Source organism: Mauremys reevesii, linkage group 4 (genome assembly GCF_016161935.1).
Source record: "Mauremys reevesii isolate NIE-2019 linkage group 4, ASM1616193v1, whole genome shotgun sequence".
NCBI lineage: Eukaryota > Metazoa > Chordata > Testudines > Geoemydidae > Mauremys > Mauremys reevesii.
The window spans coordinates 53948658-53973039 of NC_052626.1; the positions used below are offsets into that span (position 1 = coordinate 53948658).

The 24382-nt window shown below is 38.1% G+C and overlaps 1 protein-coding gene and 1 long non-coding RNA gene across 10 annotated transcripts in view; one reads left to right on the top strand and one right to left on the bottom strand.

The window, feature by feature from the left end:
• DPH6 (diphthamine biosynthesis 6) overlaps positions 1-24382 on the bottom strand; it is a 380184-nt gene that overhangs the window by 321504 nt on the left and 34298 nt on the right. The window lies entirely within an intron of this gene.
• Positions 8561-22595, top strand: LOC120402831. Its single transcript, XR_005597315.1, has 3 exons — positions 8561-8609; positions 18346-18499; positions 22271-22595. It is a non-coding gene; the product is annotated as an uncharacterized LOC120402831 (long non-coding RNA).

Genomic DNA, 24382 nt, shown 5'->3' on the forward strand with positions numbered 1-24382 from the left:
TAATCTGCTGGTTGAATGACAGTGCGCCTAGGGGCATGGCACTGGCGTCCGACACACAGCGTCCCAGTACACACTCTGCCTCACATATCTACATTCTGCACTGCAGGACTCTGCACAACAAACTGCAAAGGCCTTCACAGGCTTCCACCCTCCCTCTAGCCCCTTGTGTCTGAGACATATATTTAATTAATTTAATCCCTTTCCATCTTTAAGTTTTAATAAACTTAAAAGCTGTAGTATTATGAGCAAAATTAACAGCTGCACCACTCAATGCTAACAAGATTTATATTACAAGCATTTCCTTTTCTGGTTTATGTACTAAATACATCGATTTTCAGAGGCATGAAATAATGTAACTAGCAAAATTAACATGTTTTGATATTTTCAAACATGTAACTTTATATCTTTCTGTAAAATACCTTTGTATAAATCAGTGTTTAGAGATTTTCAGTCTAATGGATTCTGTGATTTCCATTTTACTGCACTTAGATTTTTTTTTTAACTATAAATATACGTATCACTTTTCCCCCTCTAAATTATACTCTGAACATTACTAATACCTAATCTTTAGCAAGGTAAAGATAGATATTTTTATTAATTTATTTATTTTTCCAGCGACAGGATAAAACAGACATCCCTTAATCTCTTTTTACCACCAGAACAAAACATCTTTCAAATCAAGATAAAATCACTACATCGTGAATGTTAATATCATTCTGAGAAAAATAATTCCATATGACTAGAAAAGACCATCCCTTTAGGGAGAAATGTTGTGTTAAAGTGGATTATTCTTTTAGTGTTGTAATAGAAAGGCATTCCACCTAGTCCCAGATGGAAAATCAAAATCTGCATTTAAATGGAAATACTGTGAAATGGATAGGACAAAAGACTCAGAACTGTAAAGAAGAAACATCTTTTTATATTTTTAAAACAAAATTTAAGTTTTAAAAGAAAAATACTTTTTAAAAGATGAGGTTTTAGCTCTACTTGATTTTGCATTTAGATGATAAACACACATTATTTGCAAATGTTGAGATATAGTCAATCTATGCTTGGTGGGTTTAGCCACATGACTCCAGTTAACATGTATAAGTGTTGTACAGTTAAAATTTTGTGTATAAAGTTGGAGATATGTTTAATTTTCTGCACATTTTATACCAGACTATATTATAAACAGTTTTTATAAAGTGATGATGTTTCACTGACAGTGTTTTATGTACTTCACATAAAATCAAATCTCAAACCAAACTTGAGAAAAAGAACGCAAAGAGCTAAGTAATACCGCATGTTATTTTTTCTGACCTGCAAATGATTTTTAGTTATTTCAGAAGTTATGGCAATTTTCTCAAGTCCTTAAGGAGTCTGGCACCATTGCACATTTCTTAACACTTGCATTTATTCTTATATTATAAAACGATAAAACAGCAGGAAAATGTTCATATGGATTGGGGACTTGTAACTTTGCTGCAAATAATACTATTAATATAAAATATAAGCTCTTCTAATGTGTGAAGAAAAAACAAGAAACAATGATTGCCATTCACAGTACATACAGACTACAGGATGAACTTTGGTGGGCAAATAGCACTTATTTCAATGATAACTGGGTTTGTGTGTCTTAATAGTGAAAACTAATTTAATTTAATAAGCACTGAAAAGACTTGGTGACATTAGAACTATGCTGTATCATATATTTAACAGGTGAGCTCATCATTAGAACTCACATCAATTTGAAACATATGATGTTCTTTGGAAGGCAAGGACAAAAACAATATAAACAATTTGACCACTCTTTTTTTTCTTTCCCTGGAGATTACAGGCAGTAAAATGTGTAACTATCTCCTCAGCAACCAAGACATAAGATTTAATTTATTTGAAATTAGTAATTTGATCATTATTCTTTAATAAAGTTCCTGTGATTCAGATATTTTCTTACTCTCTGCCTTCATGTGATGTTTTGGTAATTAACCTTGGTTCAGCTATCTCTGGTACCTTTAAAAGCTACCATGGGAAAAGAGAGTTAATTTAAACACACACACACACACACACACACACACACACACACACACACACACACACACACACACACACACACACACACACACACGCTACTCCAGTGATTTAATTTGGAAAAGCCAAAGAAAAATTATTATAATCCTCTCAGGCAAAATTAAAAAAAACAAAAAACACCTAATTTAAAAATGACTTCATTTTGTATGCACTATAATCAAATTATATACACTGTTTTGTTCACCTAAACTAAAATTCCAATTTTCTTTCCCACGCCTATAACCTTAAAAAAGCCAAGTGGATAATATGCCACTAAGCTGAGTGTTTGAACAGAAGTTTAGTTCCAAGCTTGATAACTGAATATCTTGGGGAACAATGGAGAAAAACTTTGTCAAATGTACTGTAAAGTCTTCTTTAAGCATGTGCGTGCACACACGCACACACACACACACACACCTTTGAACTAGCTCCCTAGCAAAAATCAGAGCGTCATCCATGCTGGAAATCAAAGCCAAGCAGGTAAGAAACAATCAGACAGGGCCAAATTCCACTCTCAGTTACACTGGTGCTAAAGGGAAGAATTTGATCCCGATATTCTTCAAACTGTGACCTTCTATGTAAGCTTTTTATCTATAAAGATGCTTAATTTAAAAAATTAAACAGGTATGTTTGAACAAATTCTTCAAAGACAAGAGACACTGCAATTGTCTCTGGGGCATATGGAAGAAAACAGATGATAATCACCAGACTTAATATTATAAATGAAAGAACTGGTGCTATTGATAGTATGTACAACTCAAAAATGAAGGTATAAAACTTGCATATACACCACTATAGGACAGTTTTGCAAACTAAACCATTGATTTAACATGATGGGGCCCTATTGCTTTTACACTGTTTGCGTCTCCAAAATTCAACTGGAAAACCGGTTAGAAGGAGATTCCCCAATCACAGCACATTTATAGAACAATTTCTTCCTAAACTGTTTATTTTAAACACAAAGGAATACCCACTAATGACCTGCTTCCTACAAAATTAAGCTACTGAAACAAAAAAGGTAGCTCAAAATGAAACATTATTGCCATTTTAGTTGATATTCAAGACCTTGGTCTGAATTCTACTCAGTTACACCTCTGTAAATCATAACTAATTGCAATGGCTGATTCACAGCACAGAATTCAGCCCAACCAGTAGCTATCAGTATGAAGCTTACAAGTAACAAAGAATAGGGGATAGCAAAAATAATTTTTTAACTAACTTTGAATAAAAATAAAAACAAGGTAAAGGCAGTACTACAGCTTGAATTACAACATGCAGTTTTCTTCTATTCATATATTTAATTTTTAGACAACTGTCTTACGGCCACCACAAATTCTTTACTGTGCTATCAACTGTGAAATAATTCAAACAATGCAAGAATAAAATATAACCAAACCTCTTTAAAAAAAACATGTTATGTCTTAAATTGTTCACAAAAAGCCTAGTATTATTGCAACATTACAGATAAGATATAAGACACTCAAAAAGTCAAGAAATACAGATTTAAGGATGAACACTCAAACAACATTAACAATGATAATGTTAAAATACTGTAAACTAAGGTTGGCAGACTTAAAATCAAGACATATCTGAAGACCAGATACAGTAACTAGTATACAAAACTGTATTACAAGACCAGTTTGTATTATATTCCCTATTGCATTACATCATACATTATTTCTTAGGTAAAGAGTGACCATGTCTAACACAAAGCACAAAGGAGGCTGAATTAAGACTGAGCTTTATCTCCTCATTCAAAGTGTATGACTTCTCAACCTTACTGTTTTTTCCATTAAATTTGGTATTTCTTTTGAATAACTGCCCATGCAGATGGCAAAAGTTTCAAGTTCTGGAACTATTTGGACTGATACCTGCCAAACCCAGCAGTTCTTCACTGAGGCCACCTTAACTTCAGTAGGAATTAGGCGCAGGTTCTTCGTCAAACACAACATACAATCATTTGTGTACAGAAGCATAGAATTTAGCACATTTCAGTCCCAAACATTTACAAATTAAATAATATCCTCTAAACTGCAGTGGCTTCTTGAGCCATCTCTACAATAGTGTGGCCACAGGGAAATAAACACATACAGGTTAACTGATTTGTATAGAGTCAAAAGTTCTTGAATTGAATCTCAGTCTAACACAAATTTGCTGTGTGACTTTTGGCAACCACTTACGGGGACTGTACTGTCAGCTTTAAAAAAAATACTTCCATCTGTATATATTATACTCTGCTACATTTAACAGAGGGATATTTAGAAGGATGTGGAGAGAAATGAGGAGGAACAAGCAGAGGAGAAAATGACAACAAAGAAAAAGGAGAAGATAAACAGAAAATGTACGGTCAGAAAAACAATCACAAAAAAAAGTATGGAAACAAAGACAGAAGAGTAAGAATAATATTCAATAATAAGTGGCTACAGCCACTTCCCCTTGCTGATGACCAGGAGCCAGATTTGCAAAGGTATTTAGACACAAAGATGCAGATAGGCACCTACATTAACAGGTTCCAAGGCCAGAAGGAACTATTGTGGTCATCCAGTCTGACCTCCTGCCTTCTTTCCTTAGGGCAGCATGGCTTCAGCACCATTGGAAACAATAGGAGGTAACAATCATCTCTACTGCGGTCAGTCTCACATTCACTTACAGAAGTTGGTCCAATAAAAGATACTCCCTCACCTATCTTGTCTCGCTAATACCTTGGAACCGACACAGCTTCAACTAGACTGCATACAACAAAGGGACATGGTGACCACCATGCTAAGGGCAGCCTCCAGATTCAGTCCCACTGACAGTAATGGGAGATAATGACCATTTTGAATAAGATCAAAGTTTCCCAAGATTGTAGGTAGAAATCAAATTGATGAGATCTCTTAAATAAACCACAAATATCACAAGATTTCTCATAAAACTGGGAGAGTTGGCAACTCTGATGTTATTCCTTATTCTAATAAAATTTCTCATTCTGTGTTAGAGGAAAGTGACACAGCAAATACTGCATTAATTTCTTGCTCTTCTCTTTTTGTTTCTAGTGCAGTTGTTTTTCTGACCTAATATTTTTGTTTTTATCTTCTCTTATCTCTCTGGTGTAATTTTCTTCTCTACTTGTTTCTGTTCATTTCTCTCCACATCATTCTAAATATTCTTCCACCCCATGTCAGACCTTTCACTCTCCTTTTTAATTCTGTTCGCTAAATTCTGTATCCTCCTTACTGAAAGGGACTCTTTTTTGTCCCCTGAGGAGTACATTTGTCAGCCCAGGTTGGGTCACTGTCTGCTTGCAGATAATGGCAGCGTGAATGAGTTTGCAGTAGGCCTGCCACTTGCAGCCCTGCCCGGGTGTTGAGTGAGTCACGCTTCATCGTATCTGACTTTTTAGGATTTGATTCTGATATCACTTATTAGGGGTGTAAATAAAAACTATTACTTTCAGCAGAGTTACACCTATATAAAACAGGGAAAGTGAGATCAGATTTGGACCCTAGACAGCTTGAGAACACATGCAGAGGTCTTTTCTACTTAGACTGTACAATCTTCGGGACAGTGACAGTCTTTTACTATATAGTTGCACAGTAAGTGGCTCATGGGGCCTGATCTTGGTCTCTTGGCACTACTGTATTACGACTACTAAACAATAATAAATAATCCCACTTTTTTCCTGTTCTGTTGACTAGTTTCACATGACTACGCCTAGTGAAAAACATAATCAGACTGGTTCTCCATGAAGTTCCTGTAGTTTTTTTCCTTGTGCTGTTTAGTGATTTCATAAATGTTCCAAGGGTATAATGAACAGAATTGAAGCAACCTGCATCCCCAGAAAGTTCTATGATTAATTGCATATTTAAATATTCTTATTCCAAGCATTTATTCTTCGCTGTTGACATCACAACTCCCTTTTAGCTTTTTTTTTTTTTTTTACTAATAACAGATTGTGTTGCTATTATAATTATAACCTATTGAAACACCAATAATATAATCCGATTTATGATGGGGCACACACACCTCACACTAGATCTGGCAGGGAAGGAAAGAGTCTCTCTCCTGCCTGAAAGCTTGCCAGCTAGTGAGAGGGTTTCTACCCAGGTACATTAAGGCAGATATTTAAGAAAGAAGTGTTTCGTCTCTCTTCTTTCTGGTCATAGAAACAACAGAGCCAGCAGCTCCCAGATCCAGTCCTGAAGAAAGGGCAGGAAATGCCTGGGAGACTGATTGCATAGTCATGCCTGAGGAGAATGTGCTTTTCTTTGACCTCACAACTGAGCACTCAGGACGCTCCTTGACCAAATTTTTCCAAGAGGCACAGAGAGTCTGGCACTGACTACTTGGTCCATACACAAGGAGTGAATTTTGCTTCTATTGGTGTGGAGAGGAAACTGAGCCAGGAGGCACTGAGACAAGAAGCTGGATTACCACCAGAGTTACCTTATCAGAAGATGACCCCTCAACTGCGGAGACTTTCAGCTAGGACTTTATTTTTCCTTTATTTTGATTACCAGAGGCTGAAGTGAGCCTGCCTTATTCTGGCAGCAGACATAGCATGAGGAGCCAAGTTGAGGAATGACTTGGTCTACCTTTCTGTATGCTTGTCAGGGAATGGAGGGGACATTGATGCCGCAAAGGAAAAAATAGAACTTTGTCCCTTAAGAGTCTTTTCCCTTATTTTCTACTGCCTGACGCTGCAGTGCGGACCACTCTCATGCACCAATGAAAAAAAAGGCATGTGGACAAACAGCATAGCTTGCTCAGACACGAGGCACTCTTGTCCCTTAACTTGCTGAAAAGTACATTGAAATGTACTTTTCAATGCTTTTTTACAGTAAATCAACTAGTTTCTGAAATCTATATTATGACACTGGACAAAATTGCTTGCAATTATAAAAAAACATAAATCAGCATTTACACAAATCTCCCACTTTCAAATCCTCTCCTCTTACTCCCCACAGCTGAACAAATATTTCTTCAGTGTTTGTCATAGATTTGTAGATTTTTAAGGCCAAAAGGGACCATTATAATAACCTTATCTTACCTCCTGCCTAGACCAGGCCATAGAATATCACCCAGTAATCCATGCATCCAGCAGGAATTGTTAAACTAGAAAACCCGCAGATATGTCATTCCACTTCCTCCTCTTTCATGCACTTCAGTGGCTGAGAGCTAGAACTTTAATGCCAATGTATCTGTCTTTGGAAATGGGTACTCTTTTTAAAAACTGCATATGTGAATTTATAGTTTGTGAAAAGTGTCTTACAGCCCTGGAAACCAAAGTCCTCTGTTTATGCACAGTTCAGGTACAGCATAAGCAGTGTCTCCTATGTGCTTGCCCTATCAGTGTGCCTTAACTCTGATCAGGAGGAAACAGCTCTAGCAATTAAAGTACTGTCCATTTCCCATGCCCATTCAATCCTTGGCCTCCTCTAAGACAGCAAACAAACTGTGGAAATGGGGTTGTGTGTGGTTTAGATACCTGATAGCTAGGAACGGGCCTCAGTTCTGGAAATTAATTTCAGATCATCACCAAACAATCACCATATGGTAACTACTTCTATCCTTGCTGACCTGAGCTAGATTCAAATTTCTGATTGGTGGTCATGGTTAAGTGTAGCGAATGCAAGTCGCACCTTAAAGATTAAATTGACTCAGTTTTAATTAAACAAAAACTTGAGCTTGAGGCCTTGTTTTTTAATAAAGAAAGAATTAAAATATATAAACAACACTAAAGTGTAACCTAGCAAGACTTGCTATTTTTTTTGTTCTAATTGTTCTTTCCTTTTAAAGGTCAGTTTATTAGGTGTCTGTCTGCGCTCATGTAGCCGTAATTTGCTGTGGATGGAGAAGGGGATAGATATCTGATTATTTATTTCTACATTTTGTAAAAGCTTCCTTTCAGTTATGGTAATTTCTATAAATAAACTGCTGGAAAGCAGGAGGAAAGCCGAAACTATATGACCAATCAGCTCTCGGCATGCCACTAGTAAGTACTCCACATGCCAAAGTTAATACAGTTCCCCCTCCCCCTCCCGCAACTGTGGAAGGAACTGTGCTGGTCATGACTAACTTTTTATATGGTTTATCCTGCCCAACTTTGGTCGTATATTAGCACCACCAACCAAGTAAGAAAGAATTTATTCAGTATGGGTTGCAGCTGAGCCTTTTGCTAAGTTCTAAGTGTAGCTCTTCAGGGTTGTTCTGTCACAACTCTCAGTAAAGTCTGTTCAATTTTTCACCTGTGTGCACACACACACATTCTAGATTCAATGGATGTCAAAAGGGAGAGTTGTTAGTTTAAAACATGAAGACCAGAGAGTCCACATTTTCTGTGACAACCATAATGAAAAGTGTACAACTTTAGGGATTTGGTTCTTTCCCTCATTACTTTACTAAGGATATTTGAATGAAAATGGAATCTCCTTTTCTTTAATTCATTTTTTCCCTTCATATTCCTCCTCACAATTCTTTGCGACACCATACGTTATTTCATAGTAGCAAATTGTGATGTCACAAGTAGGATGATGACTTCAAGCAGGAGACTAAGAAGCAGGAGTATTAAGTAACTTAAGGTACACTTTTATCTCAAAAACTTCATAATAAACAATAAGTGAAGAAAAATCAGAACAATTATACATTTAGGCCTTTTATTCTGTTCATAATCAGATCTCAGGCACAGTACACTTGATGTTTAAAGCGGCATAGTCAACTTCAAATCCAGGCAAGAAACCCTTTTTCTCCTCCTCCCTACCTCCCCAACCCCCCCCCCCCCCCAAAAAGAAGACTTTAAAACTATTTTTATGTACAACTCACCCCTAATTTGCCATGCTGATTTTTGGGTGGTTTTAAAGTTATATTTTCCTGCACTTTAAAAGCATGCATCCACTCTTGAGTTGTGAAAGATCCAAACAAACAACAAGGGAAACAAAAAAATATACTATGTTCAACATGCTGTCAAACGGACAAAACAAACTGAAAAATACAAAATATTTTTCTCTAATTTTTTTCAGTTAAAAAGATCTTAGGTGAAGTAACGGCCATTCTGAATAAAGTCAAAAGTTCATAAGATTAAAGGTAGAGATCAAGTTGATAAGAACTCTTAAATAAACCCCAAATATTACAAGGCTCGTGAGAAAATGGTAGGACTTGGCAACAGTGCTGTTTCTAATAAAGTTTCCTGTTCAGTGTAAGAAGAAAGTAACATTCTGTGATCCTTTATCATTATCATTTGACAAAATGCTATGTTATTTGGGAGGAAGTGTGGCACAGAGTACAGAGCACTGGACCGAGACTCAGAAGACCTGGGTCCTATTCTCACTCTGCCACTGGCCTGCTGGGCAAGTCCCTTTGCCTCCTTGTGCCTCAGTTTCCCCATCTGTAAAATGGATAATGATGCCGACCTCCTTTGTAAAGTGCTTTGAGTCACTTTGTTAGAATGTGGTTTAGGGAAAATAAATTATAAATTAACAGTTTAACGTGAAAAATCAGAAACCACCCTCAGTAAGAGCTGAGGATCAGGTCTCAGGACTACCTTGTCCTTGTGAAAAGAATAAAAAGGGGGCTCTGCCATGTGTCCATTAAGTTCACTCACTGTCTTAGCTGACATAATGGTCATAATAAAAGCCATTTTGATAGAGAAATGATTAAATGCATACTCAGCCAATAGCAGTCAAAACCAAACTGAAGTACCTAGAAGGGAAAGTGTTTTTAACAGGAGGATATGCATTTCATAAACCTTTCATAAACTTTTAAATTGAAACATGAACACACAGCTAGCTACCATCAAGTAAAGTAAGACAGGCAAAGTTGGTTGGGCAACTCCCACCTTTTCATGTTCTCTGTATGTATATGTATCTCCTCACTATATGTTCCATTCTATGCATCCGATGAAGTGGGCTGTAGCCCACGAAAGCTTATGCTCAAATACATTTGTTAGTCTCTAAGATGCCACAAGTACTCCTGTTCTTTTTGTGGATACAGACTAATATGGCTGCTACTCTGAAAGGACCTTTAGCGATGCATCAGACATCCCTTGATTTTTTAAGGATATTAAGTATTCCAGAACACAAGGAATGGAAGTTGATATAGGAGACTCAGACTTCTCATGCATCCATGCCTGAAATCTGGACCACTTTAGATGGTAGCAGTTTCCAGTGGAACTTTTTCTAGTGTTGACTAATACGTCCTGCACAGATGAAGAACCTAACTGCTGAAGTGGAGAGAGTCAAAGTCTGATCACACAAGCCATCAGAAGAAGGGACTACAGGTTGGGGTGAAAACTCTTGTCCCCCTCCAAGGACTGGAGATCAGAAACAGAAGAATATATATTTGAAAATGTAGAAAAACATTCAAAAATATTTAATAAATTTCAATTAGTATTCTACTGTTTAACAGTGTGATTAAAACTGCAATTAATCACAATTAATTTTTTGAGTTAATCACGTGAGTTAACTGCGTTTAATTGACTGCTCAAATGGTGATCAGTAACTGAAGACTATCCCAACTTGAACTGCAGTCCTAGGATATCCAGTGGTACACGGGTATTGTTCTTAAACAAGCAATGGAGTAGTGGCTGCCATAAACCTCATGAGACCCAGGAAGAACTTTACCCTCTGTGTAGGACAACTGCAAATCTTTAATAGACATTGCCTCATTTTTAGAAATCTGTCTTCTGGCAGAAAAGCTCTCTTTTCTATTGAGTTCAATATGGTGCCTATAAAAGGAAACCTTTGTGTAGGACAAAGATTCGACTTTGGAAGTTGAGGAAAAAACAGTCTTAGAAAAGACTGGTCATACTGACTACGTGGTGCAACCAGTCCTTGCTCACAGCGGCCTTCAGTAGCCAATCGTCTAAATTAGGATACCCAAAAGTTCCTGGTTCCTCAGATATGCCACTACAATTGGTGCTGTGGAAACGCCAAATAGCCTTGTACTGGAAATGGTGCCCAGCCAGCACAAACTGAAGGTACTTTTGATGATTTTGTCAAATTGCAATATTTTCATCCTTTGAGTCGCAAACCAATCCAGGACCATCAGTGAAAGGATTATGGAGGTCAGGGTCAGCATACAGAATTGCAGAGATACTTGTTCAATTCCCTCAAGTCTAGTATCGGCCCAATTCCCTCATCCTTCTTTTGCACCAGAAAATATCAAGAGTAAAACCCTGACTCCTCAGTAAGTGGGATTTCTACTGCTCCTATCAGAAGCAACTTCTCTATTTCTATAAGAAGAATTGCCTCATGAGAGGCATCCCCGAAGAGTGGGACAGGTAGGAGAAGTTTTGGGGAGGGGGTCTTTTGAATTTTATGGCATAGTCCTTTTCCACAATCTTTAAAACCTCTGCTCTGATGTAATCTGCCTCCATGTGTTGATGAAGTGGGCTAGCCTGTCTCCAAAGATAGGGATAGAAAAGTGCTAGCTGGCTGGTTCTTGGCTCTCTGTCATCTCATCAAAACTGAGGCTTGCTGTTCCAGGACAAAGGCACAGACAAGGAAGTGGGCTGTTTGGATATGGAATCTTGTTTGAAATATCTCTTTCAATAGTAGTTCTGTGAAGCTGCACATTGATGGTATCGTTGGAGTATTGGACTAGAGAAAAAAACAGGATCCCGAAGGCGGGGCGTAGTGCTGCCTCTGGTATCTGACAAAAGGAGTGGAGGGCCTCCCTTCGAGTAGATGGAATCAACCCCAGAGATCAAGTTGTTGATCTCATGTCCTTTAGTTTTTCTAATGAATCATCAGTCTTTTCACTGACAAGATCTTCAAAAGGGAGATCTTCCATCTTATTTCTAGCTGGAGAAGAGGCTATAAGCCATGCATGGCTTCTGATGGTCTCAGGGAAAGCTAATGCTCTGGCAGCAAAGCCCAAAGAACCGAAGGAGGCCCTAAGGGAATGTTTAGCTATGTTCTGACCCTCCAATAAGATGGCAATTGCCAACCATCTCCTGTCAGCAGGCAAGTCCTGAAGAAAAAAGCGACATTTCCCCCCATATATGGAATTGGTAATGGGCAATGACTGCCTGTAACTTCACCACCCTGATACCAAGAAATGAGGAAAAGAATACTTTTCTCTCCAGTGAGTCAATCTTTTTTCCCCTCTATCACCTGGGGTGGAGTGTAATTGTCTATACCCCATCCTGTGGCCAGCAACAGCCACCACCAGCAAATTGGGCACAGGGTGGGTATGGAAATAAGAGAACCCTTCAGAGGGAATCTGCTATGGTTTGTCAGCCTTCTTAGAGACGGACTGACACGAGGTGAGATTGGACCACGCAGATTTGGCCAATTGTAACAACTTATCCAGGATAGGGATAGGGAGTCATATCCTACTTTTGGCAGTAGCACAGAGGGCATCAAATACCGGGTAGGAAATCTCTTCCGCAGGGCGAGGAATTACAAATTGTGGAGCTACGTAGCATCCTGAGAAGAACAGGAGTTTGAAGCCATTCCCCATATGTTCATCCAGCGATAGGAAAGGCTCAAGGTCAGTTTCTAAATGTTCCTATTCAAAGAGTTTGGCTGATGTACATAGCAGAGAGGCATTGCTGGCACATGATGGTGTATATTACACTGGTGGATGTGCAGGTGAATGAACCGGTGATGTTGTGGCTGATCTGGTTAGGTCCTGTGATGGTGTCGCTGGTGTAGATATGTGGGCAGAGCTGGCATCGAGGTTGAGTTAGAGTTACTATGCTGCGGTGTGTGCTTGCTGGTGAGAATATGCTTAAGGTTGGCGGGTTGTCTGTGGGTGAGGACTGACCTGCCTCCCAAGGCCTGTGAAAGCGAAGGATTGTTGTCCAGGATGGGTTGTAGATCATTCACCTGCACGTCCACCAATGTAATATACGCCATCATGTGCCAGCAATGCCCCTCTGCTATGTACATCGGCCAAACTGGACAATCCCTACGTAAAAGGATAAATGGACACATGTCAGACATTAGAAATGGCAATATACAAAAACCTGTAGGAGAACACTTCAACCTCCCTGGACACACAATAGCAGATTTAAAGGTAGCCATCCTGCAGCAAAAAAACTTCAGGACCAGACTTCAAAGAGAAACTGCTGAGCTTCAGTTCTTTTGCAAATTTCACACCATCAGCTCAGGATTAAACAAAGACTGTGAATGGCTAGCCAACTACAAAAGCAGCTCTTTAAGAAGACTCTGCAGCAGTGCTTAATTTGTAATGAAAGAGGTGCCTGGGCTCAAGCAACTTTTTTACATTCATAACTGAAACAGCTAGCCCAGAGGTGCCAGCGCTCAGCCCTGGCACTATTAAGCACTGCCCTGCAGGGGTCCTCTGAGGAGAGATCAGGAAGTGTTCTGGGAAAGAAACAGCAATGGGATCTGGCCTCTTCTTCCTAAAGGGAGACAAAGACCCTAGAACGGAGGATACATGCTTCTTTTTAGGTACTGTGAGCATCATACGTGGATCTGAGGCATGCACCAGAGCTGAAAGGTGGACTTAGGCTGCCACAGTCACAGAACTTGCTGGAACCGACACAAAGACCAAGTCAGGAAACAACAGAGGATCCGAAGGTCTGGACATCATTGGATCAGATGATACACATGGGTTCATTTCCTTAGCTACTGAAGCTCGAGGTGGAACAGGTCTCTGCTTTGGAACTGTGGTGCCCCTCTCAGATTTGGACAGTTCCGATAACTCTGATGAGCAGGAACTGGCACTGCTAACTTTGGCTGTTTTGTTCCTATGCTTCTTTTTCCTCAGTGCTGCAGCATCCAAGACTGAAGGTGCTGATTGCCGTAGTTCAGAGGGACCACTTATATCCATCCTCCAGGATCTGGGGAAAGTAGCCAGAACCGATCCTCATCCTGCAGCCAGAAGGGTTACATGCAGGTCAGACTGCTGTGATGCAGGAGGTGTGGCACCAGTGAGGGCAGCCAAACTGGTCCTCAACCTTACTTCTGGAACTGGGGTGGGGCAGTGGAATCTGAATATATCGCCACATGTTTTGGATATATCACTTCAGGGGCTTGACTGAGGGAGCCACAGGAACCAAGTCCAAGCCGAATAGGGTCTGCGGATCCTTAGAATCCTTCAGTCAATCGGAAATGACAGAGGCCATGGGGGCCGAGGCTGACTCTTCAAACCTTGAAATGTAATTCTGAATGGATCCAGAAGATCTAGACTCAAGGCCTTCCTTAAGCAGGAGTTGCAGACAAATCTCCCTGCCCTTGTGGGCTCTGGGGGTGAATTTCCAACAGATCAAATACTTAGAAAGTAAGTGGGCCTACTCCCAGACACTTCAGGCACTGCACACTGTCATCTGATATTGAGAAGACAGTGGGGCAGAAAGCACACCTTTTAACCTCTGGCTCTTTTTGCCTTTTTCAGTTCTGCTATACCACAAAACCAGGGAGACACCCTTACTACTCCCTAACTTACTATAAGCTGACACTAATTTTTCTGGAAGAAACAAGACTCTAGCCTTGAAGAGACAGGAGAGGAGTTCACATCTGTTCAGGTACCCAGTTGGAAGGAACTGACATGGGGCAGGTGCTCCACCCCCTATATAGCCTTGCCCTCAGTATGCCAGGGACACTGAGGGATGGGTCGGGTTGCCAGAGTGCCCTAACTGATGCTGCAGGAAAAGGGTTCTACCACAAGGCACCACAACATGGTGCAGTGTCCTGAAAGTGGGAATACGCAAAGCTACTCGAAGAAGAAACCAACGTTAACCTCTAATGGTTTTGTGTTCTTTGTAGATTCATATGGTGATAAGATCAGCTCCACAACATGTTATTCTGATCATAATTCAAAGAACTCTATAGCCTTTTAAATAGAACAACATTTCAAAAGTCCTTACATCCAAGTAATGGCAAAACTTATAGTCAATATCCTTTACTGCCTCCAAAGTGACATCTTGGAACCATATATGACTTATAAAAATAGCAAATAAGTGCACTTCTCCAAGCAGGGGCACATCCAGTTCACAAATGTTTCTGTTTTTATGGCTGTGTTTTAGTTTATACTCAAGTTAGTCACTGACATAGAAAAGTTAGGGTCTGTCAATACATATAAACACCAGAGGCAGTAACAAGGACTTTTAACATATAGTATATAATAGTATTCACAGCATCGACTAATGCACTATCAAAACATTTGCAGGCTTAAGCAAATTACTTCTTTAAAATATGGATTCATATTATTATTTGTATTGTAGCAATGCCTAGAGGCCACAAGCAGGGATTGGGGCCCCATTTGTAACCTATCATTTAAATCAGCTTCTGTACCAAATGACTGGAGGATAGCTAATGTGACACCAATTTTTAAAAACTGCTCCAGAGGTGATCCTGGCAATTACAGCCCGGTAAGCCTGACTTCAATACTGGGCAAACTGGTTAAAATTATAGTAAAGAACAAAATTGTCAGACACATCGATGAACATAATTTGTTGGTGAAGAGTCAACACGGTTTTTGTAAAGGGAAATCATGCCTCACCAATCAACTAGAATTCTTTGAGGTGGTCAACAAGCATCTGGACAAGGGGGATCCAGTGGATATAGTGTACTTCGATTTTCATAAAGCCTTTGATGAGGTCCCTCACCAAAGGCTCTTAAGCAAAATAAGTTGTCTTTGGACAAGAGGGAAAGTCCTGTCATGGATTGGTAACTGGTTAAAAGATAGGAAACAAACGGTAGGAATAAACAGTCAGTTTTCAGAATGGAGAGAGGTAAATAGTGGTTTCCCACAGGGTTCTGTATTGGAACCAGTCATATTCAACATATTCATAAATTATCTGGAAAAGAGGGTAACCAGTGAGGTGGCAAAATTTGCAGATGATACAAAACTACTCAAGATAGTTAAGTCTCAGACAGACTGCAAACAGCAACAACAGGATCTCTCAAAACTGGGTGACTGGGCAACAAAATGGCAGATGAAATTCAATGTTCATCAATGTAAAGTAATGCACATTGGAAAATATAATCCCAACTATACATATAAAATGATGGGGTCAAAATTAGCTGTTACCACTCAAGAAAGAGATCTTGGAGTCATTCTGGATGACATCCACTCAATGTACAGAGACAGTCAAAAAAGCGAACAGAATGTTGGGAATCATTAAGAAAGAGAGAGATAAGAAGACATAAAATATCTTGAATACTACGTGCAGATGTGGTCTCCCCATCTAAAAAAAGATATATTGGACTTGGAAAAGGTTCAGAAAAGGACAACAAAAATTATTAGGGGACTTCCGTATGAGGAGAGATTAATAAGACTGGGACTTTTCAGCTTGGAAAAGAGATGATTAAGGGGCGATATGATAGAGGTCTATAAAATCATGACTGGTGTAATGAAAGTAAATAAGGAAATGTTATTTACTCCTCCTCATAACACAAGAACTAGGCATCACCAAATGAAATTAATAGGCAGCAGCTTTAAAACAAACAAAAGGAAGTATTTTTTCACACAACGTATAGTCAACCTGTGGAACTCCTTGCCAGAGGATATTGTGAAGGCCAAAAACTATAACAGGGTTAAAAAAGAACTAGATAAGTACATGGAGGATAGGTCCATCAATGGGTATTAGCGAGGATGGGCAGGGATGGTGTTCCTAGCCTCTGTTTGCCAGAAGCTAGGAATGGGTGACAGGGAACGGATCACTTGGTGATTACCTGTTCTGTCCATTCCCTCTGGGGCGGCTGGCATTGTCCACTGTCAGAAGACAGGATACTGGTCTAGATGGACCTTTGGTCTGGCCCAGTATAGCCATTCTTATGTTCTTATTTGCTAGGCTCTTAACACACATAAGGAAAAAAAGAGTTCCTACCCTAAAGAGCTTACAAAGTAAGTGTGTAACAAGAAACAATAGGTAGGAACAAACAGAAAGGAGAAGCAAAAGATAGAAGTGAGAAATTCAGTTATTAGTAAGAAGCAGTGTCTCAGGTAGTAGAAAATAATACACTGAGGATGGCAGGCAAGGACAGGGTAGACAGAGCATGCATAGAAGAAAAGAGGGGGAAAATGAACTTGGGACTCTCAGTGATGGAGAGGCTGGAGAGCATGCTTTTGAGGAGGCTGGACATGTGATAAGAACTGGAAAAGAATGACCAGCAATGAAAGCATCAGAGGAAGAGCACAGCAAGAAAAGATGTGGAAGACCAAGGCTATGATAGACTCTGTCAAGAGACATTTGAAGAGAAAAGAACTGGAACTCCAAGACCTATGTACCTGTGCTAAAGACTGGAAGGAGTGGCAAAGAATCGTGGGCTTCTCCAAGCCAGAGTAAATGGTAAAGTAAGTCAAGAAGAGAAGTGTAATAAGCCATGGTCACAACACATCACCTGCCTAGCCATTGTCAAGTGTAGGTATCACAAAAGAAGGGAGCTTTCAATATTGAAGTATGGAACTTATCACAAGGGGAACTGACAGCAATCCCTACATTTTTGTTGCCTAATATCTTCCATTGTAAAAGATTTTTGCAACTTTTTTTGGAGCATTTTTCACCAATTACATTGTTTGCAATAGGCCTTTGAAATCTGACAGGGAGAAAGCCTTGAGGCCTGAGAAGTGCCTTTTCTTTGCATCATAAAATTCTGATTAGTTTTTGATGAGACAAACTGGGAAAAATTTGGGAGCTTGCCAAATAATTACTGAACACACAAATATTCTCAGGCTGGGTTGACACTGATGCCATCACATTAGCAACACCACATGATGACACAGTGGGAATACCTTGGAGCTGCTGAAGCAATGGTAGTAAGGGAAGGGGGAGAGACAGTCAGGCCATGGAGCCCTCCAATCACCCCTTGAACCCAACACGTAGTCCAAGTAGCCTATCTCCTACTTCTGAGATAACAGTCATCTTCTGTCATCTGCTAAAGTAATTAGTTCTGCTGATCAAGTGGCAGAAGTCTGCAATGCAACAATGAAGGTTCAGGGTTCAAACCATGTCTGTGATGTGGGGGCTGTTATAGATGCATATAACAGCATTTGATTTTACCTTTCTCCTTTTAATAAACTCTAGGAAATTGCATTAAAATTAAAGAACAGTATTCAGGTTGCAAAGTCAAAAATTCAAAAGTTATGAAGTGCCAGAAATTACTGTACAACCTTAATTTGGCCCCTTGCACATATGCATTATGACACAGACTTTATTAACATGAGCACATACTATTTTTTCCAGTCCTGACTCATTCAATGTACAGGATGGATACAGAAGGGGCAGAATTACAGTTGCACAGGCAAGCACAAATCTGAAATATCTAAATTTTTGAGAGCTCAACTTTTCAACCTAACAATGACACACGTGTAACAATATGTTTTCATGTAATTTTCCAAATACAGCACCTACTTACAAAAGGTGTCACTAACCCACCATTCCAGTTAGAACTGGATGCTCTGAAAGTGAGGAAGTGGGACCTTAAGAAAGAAGAAAATGCTAACGGAAAGCACATGACTGCTATTTTTGGCTAAATGACTGAGAATATACTGGTGATGGGTAAGCATTATTCTTTGATGCATTTAATTTTAAGGGATATGGTGCCTTTTTGTTAAAACACTTTGGATAGTCAAACGTTACAGGATATTGTTTTTAGGTAGTTACAGATATGTGATTGCCAGAGCCTCTTTCTCCATTATATTTCTCGGGTCAGCTTGCTGACTGACCAGCAGTATCTCTTTCAGGGTCTTTAAAGTGGCACTTCCAGAAAGGTGGAAGGAAGTTCTACTCCTCAAAATATCTTATTTTTTTCCTTTAAGTGGTGAGGACTTCCATAGGAATGCTGTGCCCTGCTAGTGTAAGGATGTGTGTGTGCGTGTCATACAGGTGCAGAGCGAACCCACCAAATGTATATTGTATACTGTACATAATTCAATCAGCACTGAGCTGGGGATAAGCCTGAAAATTTTCATCCCAAAGGATGAAAATTCCAGAAAATTATAAATGATTGAAAATAGAGAATTAGAATGAAACCATTAAGCAACCTTAACTATAGCAGTCGCTGCTGCTCTACAGAAGTTAGTTAACATATTAATGTCTCTCCATTGGGGAGGGCAGAATACTTAATGCCAGAATTTTAAAACCACTCTGTAGCTAATATCATGGACCTTGTATAAAAAATAAGATCTAAGTCTCACAATAAAAGTTGCTCTGAAAGCGTTTATTGATCTTCCCTCTGCAGCATACATCACCATTTCTGTAAAGCAATACTTTGGGGAATGATGATTCAGGCAATGAATAAGTCACTATGGCTAGTGGGTAATAAATAATGACTGATAGACTTTTCCCAAGAATAATGATCTGATCTCCAGTAGTATAGAGATAATGGGGGTGTGACAGACAACAGGGGTACTTTCAGCACAAACATCTTGACAACTGAAGACCAGGAGTAACTCTAAACAAAGTTTAAAGAAGGTGACAAAAGGAGAATTGTTTCTCTTACATGAAAAAAACAAATAGCAGCAGAACAAAAGATGAACACAGGGAAAGGAATGAGTAATTCAATAGGAGAGGCAAATAGTTATATAGCAATGGCTATCAAAGATTCGGAGAAGCACAAATAGTTTAGAAGTCAAATTCAAGGGGGGCGGTCTCTTATCTGTTCTAGCACATGGGCCAGAGACATGGAAGCTAAAGAAAACCAAGGAGACAACGCTATACTAGATAATTCAATGCATCTACTTTCAATTACAGTTTCTGTAATACACTTTGCCCTGCCGGTATACGATGGTATCGTTTCAGACACCAAGAAATACATGACAAAAAAGTCTTGTATCAAACCACATCAAACAGAGTCTAGGCAGCACCACTGGCTATCTAGAGAATCATTTACTAAGTTAGGGAACAAGGAAGAGAACACAAAACAAGTGGCCTGTGGATAACATGGAAGACAGCAACAAAAGGGGCCAACAGAATGCAGAACAAATAGTTCTAGATTAAAAGAAATACCAGGGAAAGAGGAAAAGCACTCAGTGGTCTTCCATCCCTCATTCTTCATCATCTAACTGTAAATGTCATTTTACTGCAGCCTTAAGAATACTACTTTACTTCCCATAGCACTTTTAAAAACATGTATAACATAACATTACAAATTTTATTTTGTTGTTAAAAAATGTTATTCCTTCAAACCATAGAAAGAAAAAAATATCAATATGGTCTGTAAACTTCAATTCCAAGTTAATAACAAACGGGGCACTAGGGATGTAACAAAGACACAAACTCTCGGGGGGAGGGAAGTGTCATCTTTCTTTTTGTGTTGTTATGTAATGCTTTATTTTATATCGTATACCAGCAAGGCACAGTATATTACAGAAACTGTCACTGATTATATATATATATATATATATATATATATATATATATATATATATATATATATATATATACACACACACACACATACACACACACACACACATTCAGATCTTGAATTTGACTTTTAAACTATTATTTGTGCTTCTCCAAAGCTTTGATAGCCATTGCTATATAGCACATTTTTACTGAAAATCTAAAAGAAAGGAATTGATTGGGCATAGAAATACAATATCTTAAATAGATACCCTCAATATTCAATCTGCATAACTTTTGCTCTTCTAAAACAGTTAAGTTTTGGAAATTAAATGCTTTTGTCTGTAAAAACCTCCTTTTCAATCTTACCCTTGAAAATTTGTCTCAGCTTAGGCTTCATAAAAGGACACACAAAAATTATTTAGCAGTTAATCTTTAGTAATTTCTTTGAAAATAAGTGTTCATGGACTACAAAATTAAAATATACTCTAAAAAACATTTTACGTTATGAGGTTTTTTTCAGTCAGAAACCAGAACAATTTCCTCTCATAATCCACCTACATGAAAAATCAAAGAATTTGGGGTGGGAGGTTGGAGAGCAGGTATTCAGGAGGGTTGTATTTTTTGGTGGAGGGTTGTAAAATGAACATTGACATTTTAATTAAAGAAAGAAATGTTAGTAGAATAAACAAGACATTTCCTGAAACAGTCTGCAGTGGCTGCTCTGTCACTTCTTTGTATCGTCTTGGTAAATTATGCAGACTCTCACTAGACAGAGCAGCCGTAATTCACTGTCTCCAGTAATGTAATCTACGTTTATCACTATTTTAATTAAACTGAATCTTAATTTGGTACTTTTATTGCAAGAAAATATACCTTATTCCATTTTTTTCTCAATACACAGCGTCTTGTCCGTCTTGGAGGTTAGAGTTTAAAATTAAACACTTTTCTCATTGCAACTGAACCTTACCTATTAAACAATTAAAGAACTGCCATATTAGTTTTGATTATTAAAATGTTTTTATTGTACCTAAATCGACTTTCAATACTGACGCAAGATTCCCATTGTCTTTAATGGGACTTCTGCCTAAATACAGTGTGAGTGCTGAAGGTCTATTGATAGCATCTATCCAAAAGATTAAAAATGGAGATGAAATACCAATTCACAAATTACAGATGAAATGCAATCCACCACTTAAAAACATTACAGGCCAACATCTGCCGTTTCTCTATTATTGCTTGCAAGGTTACTCAAAAAAAATTAGAACAATCCACAATGTCAACTTCAGACTTCTGATATGTTTCTGGGCTATCATATGGGGAAAGGGAAAAAAAAGAAAAGATACTGTAGATATGGATTTTATCCGAAAAGCCACAAAATATGGTTACTGAAATTTAGGACATCTCAACACCTTTATATGAAGTTTATGAAGGTGGCAGAGCCCCAAATCAGATCATTAACAAGAAGATTCAATTCAACCCAAAGAAAACATTAAAAACATTAAACATTAAATATACAAAAGTGATTGTATATATTGGCAATAACTGTGTAATCACTTTACAAAATCTAAATTTAGTTAAATTTAAACTGTTAAGGAAAACCATTTCCCTATTTAACAGAATTTTAACATTCCTTCATTCTTTGCTGCTAATGTGTTAGCAATTACTTTGCTCACAAATACATCCTTGTCCTTTTAACTTCTCTAACGCATATCAGTCAACAGACAATAGATTTGGGGAGTGTTTTCAGTATTAGTTGGTGCATGCTCTATGCCATGATAATTGCTTCTTCCAGCAGCATTTCAGAATATAAAAATCACAAATGCTAGTAAAAAGTGAAGATCTGCTATGACTAGAGGCTAGAGATTATCCATAAACTAGGTAGACAAAAATCAAAGTTTCTATGTATTACCCTCTCAAAGCACCTCACCTCTGACCGGAAGGTGCCATTTTAATGTAGTCTTCATCTTCATTTATTATCAGATCTCAAACACTGCCAAGAGTGGTTTGTGATGCAGAATACTATCTACTACAAATGAAACTCCTAACACTTGTGACACGGTAAAAATGGTCTTCAAAGGTAGAAAACTGGTGCATTAATCTACCCTTCCACCACCTCTTCCAAAAGTACCAAGGGATGTGGGTAATCATGTGTTTAACACAAATCATCAGAGATACAGGAATGTTTTGAATAGCCATCAATGGTTACATCATTAAAGATAATTTACTGCAATGACTTATGATTTTCAATTCATAGAAGTGCATTAAGAGTGTGTTCTACACTTACATTAACACTCCCCATCATAAAATAAAGCCATTTGACTTCTCACAGAGTGACTTTTATGATGCTGTTATAGAGGGAACTAATTGTAGTTAAAACATTTTTTTAAAAAGGTCACGCTTTTTTATTTTAGCACATAATATTTAAATAGTATCCTAGGAGTGGTGAGGTGGTTTTGGTTGTGGGGTTTTTTTTTTTTGTAAACACAAGACCTCCCAATAAATTTCACATTTAGTGGGGAAAAAACATAAAATAAAAAGTTATTTGCACACAAGCTATAATGAGATACATAAAAAAATTTAAACTTGAAATGAGTTTGGGAGACAAATGAGTACTATGAATGACAAATACTTCAATCATTGTGTGAATTAAAACATCATCATTAATAAAGCCTATGTATCCAGTTCATAAGTAAGCATAAGTTCCAGGCAGACCATGCAAGATCCAGTTACGAAGAAGTAATAAGCACAAAGGGTCTGAGTTTAAAATTATTCTGTTTTGAAGCTCAGCTTCAAACAAAAATTCAAGAACAGTCTGTATGGCTCAGAAAATTTCATCTATCTTAAATTACTGTGATTAATATCTGGTACAATTTCTGAATAGCCACTGGGTAATGACAAGCAGTAGCTAATAAATCTGAAAGAGGACAGAATAGTCTATTTTGTTCATTCCCTTCAATGTAAAGCAGCCAGTAAAAATAAAATGTTTCCTTAAAAAAATGGGCTCTTGTATGAGCTAAAAATAAATCTAAACATCCTGCTCTTTACCTGTATGCTCACACCGGCTGCATTCATTCAGTAACTGTTTACAGACAAACTATAGAGGGCAGTGTTGTATCAGTTTTGAAGCTTTACAATGGAAGTATGGCCCAAGAAGAGAAAACTGTCAAAAAAAAAAAAAAAAGACCACCCTCCCCCCCCACACACACCACAAAGTTGGGAGGATGCAAATATACTAAGCCTAATACAATAGTAAGGCAAAAGCAAAGGACAGAAGCTCTTTTTCTGAAGAAGACTAGACTTAAAAACAAAAAACAAAAAAAAACACTTCACATAGACTGTCAGACTGAGAGGAATATTGCAATGCACACATTTGGCATTTCCTTTTGTAGTGCTTCCCATGGAAAAGGTAACTAATCATAGCACCTCCTTATCCTTTGCAAACAGCAACCTATTACTGGAATCCTGGCCACAATCAATATGAAAATTAGTGAGGACTGTTATGCAATTCTTCTATAATTCTATCAACAGGAAGAATACCTTCTCACTGCAGTTTTGTTTAAAAGGCCAATTCTATATTTTACCTTTTTGTAATGACAGCTACAAATCAATCATTTCTATTCTAAAAGTGGTAATGCTGGGAAAATATATATCAAATGAAATCCTAACCTTTCAAGAAGAAATGAATTTAAATGTAGTGATCAGCGTCTGTTTAGCAACAATAAGTGTCCAGTTCAACATAATAGAGTCTAGTTATTGCTACACTGAAACAGAGACACACACAATATCAGTTGGAGGGGCGGGGGAGTATTAAATGGTACGCTTACATAAATAACTAATTCTATATTTAGGTAAAATTCACTTTATAAAAAGAAGCCTAGAAGAGATAAGTGCTTATGAATACAAAATGTGATGAAATATTTTATTGTTCAATTAGATTAAAGCTTTTCTGTCCTCAATTACATTTTATTAGAACAAATCCCAATTACGCTTCATTAAATGCTAATAAATTTTAAAATATACATTAATGCTGGTTTATGAGGGCATTGTAAACAATATAAAGAAATCAATTACCTCAGCACACATTAGTAGTAT